This window comes from Colossoma macropomum, unplaced genomic scaffold (genome assembly GCF_904425465.1).
Source record: "Colossoma macropomum unplaced genomic scaffold, Colossoma_macropomum, whole genome shotgun sequence".
Taxonomy (NCBI): domain Eukaryota; kingdom Metazoa; phylum Chordata; class Actinopteri; order Characiformes; family Serrasalmidae; genus Colossoma; species Colossoma macropomum.
Window position 1 is genome coordinate 27,296,051 of NW_023494795.1, and position 7,755 is coordinate 27,303,805.

Below are 7,755 nucleotides of genomic sequence, written 5' to 3' on the forward strand. Positions count from 1 at the left end.
GTGAAACTCTGCAGAGGAACTTATTCAGCCAATAAGCACGCTCAACACGTCACGAACACTTTTCAAACAGATGGACCTGTGACTGCACAACAGAGCGGATCACTCTTAGGAAGTTAATAGCAGCTGCTGGAGCAGCGAATTTGAAGAGTCACATGGACTTATTGTAAAAATATTGTATGAAAAATTGTTGAAAAAAAAAAGTTTTAAAAAAGTATAAAATGTGCTACAGCTTTTGCACAGGCCACATTTAGTTTTTTTTCTTTTTCAAAGAAAACAAATGATACCAAATTTAATTTTTTCCCCCCAGAATTCTACTAAAGTACTTTTTTTTAGTTAAAAAAAATGAAAAGACAATGAAGTATTCCTTATGGAAAGGAAAATTTGTAATGAGTACATTTAAAATACATGTAAATATATAGTTTAAAACAAATATAAAACCTATTTTGTTGCACATGCATATATAGAGAAATCAAGAAAAAATTTCATTTAAAAAATGACTGTAAATAGATCATTGCAATATTTTTTTCAGCATTCATAAGTCATTCTTGCCATAATACACAAAAAATATTATTTAAAATGAAGTTGAAAGATTTACGTTTATTATGAGTTTAATTTTAATTGTTTGAAAGAACACTCCCACATTTCGAGTTTTAGTCCATAGGTGGAGCCTTATTTTAGCCACACCCCGGCATTTTAGAGCAGGAAGTGAGGCTGCATCCCTGTCCCTTATGGCCACACGGTGAGCAGTTGGATCCCATTGCTTTGAAGTAAATATGTCCCAAAGTCTGAAAAATCAGTGTGTAGCCTTAAGAATTATCTTTACCAAAACACATTTTTTGCAATTAAGTAAACTTTTTGTGTTTTAATGAAAAATATGATTTTATGTGTGTACAGCTGTTCAAAGCTGTGTTTGTTAGTCATATACTGGCCAGTGTTTTTGAGTTCTGCTCAAAATTATCACTACTAATACAATCACTACTGAAACATTTGATAGTGTTATGATTGTAATGTTCAATCAGTTGTTTTAATAAAATGAACATAATTAAGGTGTAGAGCCACTCAAAGCTAATTGCTTTTAGTCTAAAGACCACATCAGTTAAAATTCCAAAATGGGTTTTGATCTCTGGCTTTGAACCAATTTAGTAGAATGATCCATAAATACACACACACACACACACACACACACACACACACACACATTCTTCTGCAGCGGATCAGAATTCAGATTGAGTCAAATGAAAAGAAAAAGAAACCTATGACTGTTGGATGTGGTGTCTCTGTTTACTGAGCTGTTAACACATGTCTGTTTTCTGTTGGGGGTCCTGTTTGTAAGGCTACAAAGCAGTGCTGGTGGGACTCCTATTAAAAGCACAGTGGGAGGCCTCTGGTCAGCCTGGAATACTTCCTTAAAAGATCAATGCCTGTCTGGGTCAGTGAGACAGTTATGAAGTGTGTGTGGAAGAAGGCCACATTACGCTTCTCCAGGAATCCACAACAAACCCTAAAGAACATGATCATGTTGGAAATTTCAGAAGATTCCAGTCTAACTAAGCCAATAATGTACTGATTGCTTTAAAGGGCTCACATTTTTCTTGGGTTTTATTTTTTCTCCTGAGGTATATTCATGTCTTCTGCGTGGGTTTATGTACCAAAAACATAATTCATGCACAACTATTTTCCAACCTCTCCGTTACTCCCAAGAATTAAACAGACAGTTTTAATTACAGTTTAAGACTGCTTTATGAAAATGAGTTCTGTCCTGACTGGACGCTCTGTTCTCTGCCTCATTAAAAAAGATGTCTGTGCTGCTTATTTTCCATTTATGGACTGATTGTCTGATGCACTGAGTAACTGGTACTTTCCAAAACTTTAAAAGTGTTTACATACTATGTCAAACACTTTTATTGCAGAAGGACAATTAGTTTTAGCCTTTAGGTTTTGCATCATTTTTCTTCTTAAAGAATTCATTTCAATCTGCCAACACAGCTGATCTTTAAAAGATGTGGCAAACAGCACAGTTGGTTATGACACATGAGTCTGTGTTTCTAAGTAAGCACTTTAGTGCTAAAGTCACACCCAACAGTGCAGGAGAACATGTTGCTCAACTTAGAACATAGACCACAGGTTTGAGGTTCCACAGGAACATACATATACAACCCAGTACAAAGAATATTGGTTTTACACTATAAACATGTTTATAAAAATACAGTCATATGCATAAGTTTAGGTGCCCCAGGTCAAATGACATTTCATTGATTTTCTAAGTGAAAATAAGTGAACACATCCTCTACTGTGAACACACTTCTGCACATTTCAAGGCACAATTACTCTTTATTTGTTAAATTTAACATAACGGGAAAAAACATATATATATTTTGTCACCTGTGCAGAAATTATGGCACATTTAATATTTGATGTTTTCTTTTTTCCCCCCAATATGTTAAACTAAGTAAATGACTAAAATTTGCAGAAAATATTTTATTTTTTATATTGAAGTGTGTTCCCTGTAGAAGATGTGTTCATTTATTTTCACTTAAAAATTATTTGACAGTAAAATTAGGCTGGCTTTACATAGCGACTTTGGTTGCTTGAAACCAGCATGAAACTAAATTGCAATTGAGTTGCATAATGTAAAGTGTCCTGCAACTCTCTTGAAACGCAAGTTTCATGAAAAAGCCAATCCAAACGCAGATAACATCACGTTAACATACTTTCAAACGATTAATTTCACTGGATCAGTTGACAAAAAATTAAAAGCTGGTTTGTTTGCAGGTTGAAAAGGAGACATGGTGTACTAGAAAATTCCTAAAAGGAAAAGAAGTATTTAGATGCTGATAACTTGTCATAATATAATTGTAAACAGATTATTACAGTACATTATCCAAAAATAATGTAAGATTCTATGAATATATCAATAGTTTTGATGATTTCGTTTCTAAGCAAAAATAAATGTACACATCCTCTAAAGGATAACAAAGTTAAAAAATGGCTTTTTTTCCTAACTGCTAATTTTAGTGTACAATCTCAATTTATTTATTAATCTCAATTTATTAGTTTGACAGTTTGTAAAAAACAAAACCAAAAAAATAAAATGTGCCACACCTTTTTTTCCCAAAAAATCCACACCAAAAAAAAAAAGAAGTCCAAGACTGCGGTCCCAAAAAATTTTTTTTAAAGGTTTTTTAAAAGGTTCTCAACTTTCAGGTTTCATGAAACAGCCAATCCAAACACAGATAACAGATCATGTTATCATACTTTCAAACAATTGATTTCACTGGATCAGTCAACAAGGAAATAAAAGGAGGTTTATTTGCGGGTTGAAAAGGAGACATGGTGTACCAAAACGAAGGCTGCCATTTTGGCTAAGTAGCGGAGTAATCAAATGTGTTGCATGCAACTTTTATTGTTTCTGAATTGCTTTGTGTATTTGTGATGTTGCATTTAAATTATGTTGCATGCACCTCACATGCAACTAGTAGCATAAAGGTTTCACTGTGTAAAGCCAGCATCAAACAAAAAATAAATGAGTAAATAAATGTTATTGAGTAAAATGTAACTAAGAAGTAGACCACCTTCTTCACACATGTACTTCAGTAGAGGTAAAAGTAAATATATAATCAGGAAAGTACAACTCCATCGAAAGTTTACTTAAGTATATGGAACTGAGTACGTGATTATTACCCACCTCTGCATATCTGCTACCAAAGCACTGCACAAGCAGGATCTATAACATGCACAACCCCAACAACCATCCTGTTGCTCTGCTGCCCCACCCCCCAACCCCCAGCAGCGCTTCCACAATAAACCTGCAAAAACAAGCCGAGTAACCCTCCTGTGTGTTTATGCAACTGTGCCTTACCTGTCAGAGCAGCACACACAGATCAGTTGGCTTAATCAGAGGGAATCTCTTTAAAACCCACAAAGCTTGTATCGCAAGCTCACCTTTATCTAATGTTGTTTCTAATCGACCTGTTCACTCCTGGTTCAAAATATATTTATCACTGTTACTAACTGTAGTGTTGGCAGCCTGCATTAGCGTGTAACAAGCCAGACTTACCCTACAGCAGAGAATTACCTCAAGCTTCACAGCAAAACCCCAGATCTTCACACCAGCCTAAACTGTAACTGACTGGAACAAAACACAAAGCCAAAGATCGTTTTACTCCTCCGAACATGTGCCTTTGACATAAGCCAGCCCATATTCAGGCTGTTGAAGCTGCCACAACAAGCTGCAGAGAAAGTGAAGCTTCCATGAATCTGTGCTGTTAAAAAGCAGTTAAAGACAATAAATGAGACGTTTGATTAACATCATTGATTATCTGACTGAGAACCTCATCAAATCACTGCTGAAATGGGACTCCATCTTTATCACTGCTTCTTATTGCTGCGCTGCTGCTCCACGCCAGCAGCACCAAAGTAACAAAGCTAATAAAATCAAGTCAGCTAGTATCAGCCTCTGATCAGATACCATTAATAGGCAGAACTAAGCAAATATAAATAAATAAATAAATAAATCAAAAATAGCAATTAATTTCGATTCTTGATGAATCAATAATGTTTAGATAGCAGAGTTAATATGTAAATTTTTAATTGTATTTTTAACATTGACATTTTTTTTGGCCAGTCTTTTTAAGGCTTCAAACCTTATCCTTTTTTAAATCTTTGAAAGGCTATGTATGGTCTGCAGTAAGTCACGAGAGCCCATATGATTTTATCATGATGTGGGGTATTAAGGGGTGTTCTTAAGGGGGGTCCAAAAATGCTCTTACCTGCAGTAAAATCACAGCACAAGTGGCTCAATTCCTTAACCAAACAACATATCTGATAAAATAGACACATTTTAATAGTAAATAATTTAAGTTATAATAACTACAAGCAATTCTTTCATCAAGAAGGGTAGTTCCTTAACAGCAAGGGTGGCGAATTCCAGTCCTGCAGGGCCTGATTCCTGCACAGTTTTGTGATTTTTCTGGTCAAGCACACCTGACTCACCTCACCAGTTAACTACCAGGTTAATTGCTGGAGCTGGGAAATCACCACACTGTACTGGACTCTGGTCCTCATGCTATGTTCAGATGTTGGCAGTAGACAAGACTACAGCAAACCAGATATTCTATTGTTTACAACAGAGTTGCAATGGAAAATTCTGCCACTGACTGCAGCAACTTCCACAGAAAGTAGCGGTTGGCGTTCCGTCAAGAGTTCAATTTTCCCAACTTTTGCTATCGACCACAGGAGTGAAATAAACTGGATGTTAATTTTCTGGGGAGCAATGGATGCCTGATAATTATCCATTTTTCCCGGTAAAGCTGTCACTATGCCAACGTTTGCGTCGCTTCATGCTGCTGTTGGTTGCATACTGGTGTATGCCAGTTGGTTGCATGAGACATGAAATTACAGTTTTTCAAATGTTTGAATGCAGCATTAGTTCCCCACCTAGGCTATTGTTGCCAAACAACAATGGACTGCTAAAGGAGGAAGAACTTTCAGTCATTTCACTGCAGGCATTTCATGAAGTTTAGTTTTTGTCATATAATGGCCACAGTATTATTTAGCAGTGTTTAATGGAGAAATGTTTACCTTATAAGATGTTTAGTGCACTGAATTACCACTGCATCAATAATGCTAATTTCCATGAGCACCTATGTGCGATTTTCTGTGCTGTACTAGCAAGATAGCAGTGCCACACATTTGTTTTCTTGCACCAGCCTTACCAGCCAGGTGTCCTTGCAGGCAGGCTTTTGCGACCGGCTGCTGTCCTCTAGCCAGGCTCCACCATTGAGCCTCGTCACATTGTCTCGACCACTGTCCTCCACTGCCTGTCTTCGCCATGCTGCTCCTTTCTCACAGTCCTCAGTCTTCTCTGCCATTGTGCTGCTGGGTTTGCTATTCCCCTGTAAGCTGATGGGGGCGATCCCACATCTGACACCACTGTGGCGTTGACATACAATAAGAAGACAGCACATTGAACAAGTGCTTTTTTATTTATATGCAGCAGGGGAAAACCCACCGCCAGTGCTGGCTGACATGTCCAGGAAGCAGGCAGGTCAGCCATTCATTTCTGCATGATGGTAGCCCCCCCCCCAACTCCACCAACCAGCCCCTCAGTCCAGCACAGAATGCCACCACATAGGCACAGGTTTATGTTACCATGACCAACCATTTAGTCTTTAAGTCTCTCTCACTGCTGCCATGGTGGTACCCATGGTGCTTCACATGGCCACGCCTCCCACACATCCACAGCCAGCAGCAAGACACAATATTTATGTAGGAGCAGTTTAGCTATCTTTTAGCCTAGTTGTTTAAAAAAATTACGTAATCAGCCCCTGAGATTAAACAAGGTTCTTAACTCTGTGCTCCATGCAAGCAGCGCAGCAGTCCTTTCACAGCACTGTGGCGTTTAGTGACTTTGTGCTTGAATACAGAATTAGGTTGTTGTGAATAAGGCCTGTATTTTTCACTGGCTTTGAACTCAGCTCAGCTAATCAGATTTAACCTTTGCTTTACAACTCAGATTACTTAAATAATCATACAAATAATCTGTGATTGATTGATTGTTACAGACAAGCCAGCCTCTGTGAAACACCCACAAATCAATCTGTGTATTGGTCCCAAATTCTAGAGGAATGATGCAATGCCAGTGTGAGAATGCATATGCTAACTTGGTGACACTGAGACAGACACAAAGTCAATATCACTTCATTATTAATGACCCTAGTGCTTCATCCACAGGAAGTTAGGATCCATTAAGTCCTCATCTTACTGCTCGTTTCTCCTGACCACAGCTCTCCTCGGTAAGGAACACTGAGAAAATACACGTGGGACTCACCTCAGAGTCTGACATTGACTAGACTTTGACCCACTCAAAATGGAGACAGGACCTCACTCGGTAATGGAGGTTATCAATGGAACCAGCATGTTATTCACTCTGAGGACACAGTGAAGGTTTCATATGTCTGCATATTAGCACATCCATCAAAAACATCAATACCTGCCCAAAGATATTGAGATGTGTGAATCTAGCTGAGACATCAAATGGTAGCTTTTAAGAGGGATGATTACAATTGAGTTATTAAAAGAACCTTCCATCTGACAAGATAATATATAGTCACTATTGTAACAAACCCTGGTATATCTAAAATGGTGACTTTGCACAACAAGGAAAAATACTTCATGTATGTTAATGTGAACATATTTTGTCCTTTTAACCATTTCTATTGATCCATCTATTCAAATGGGTTAAAACAATAATACAAATGGAATTGTGAGGTTTCGATAAGTTATGGATAGTATGTTATTGTATATTTAAGTTATTTACCCAAATTAAAACTAATTGTACATGAATAAGAGATGACAAAAACCTTTACCTGACTTGCATACTAACAGCATACAATGATCCTGTTCTAACCTGCAGCAGCATATTCATCCCTAACCTCCCAATGGAATGAAGTCACCATGGAAACAGCCCCACCCAGCCCACCATGGTGGAGTTCTCAGTCTCTCAGGAGTTCTTTACACCAATCTGGGAACATTCTAGTAGCACAGTTTCCCACCTCCAGTGCACAGTGCTCCAAAACACCTGTTTCGCCTAGGTATAGGGGTGGGCTATCATGATAAATTACATCACAACATAATTTTCTCAGCATATTGTGGATATCATGAGTGGTTAAAGACAGAGGGGAACCCACAGGGCCTGTAAGACTGTCAGAGAAGACCTACTGCCTTCCAGGATTCCAGGGGGAAAATCACAAAATA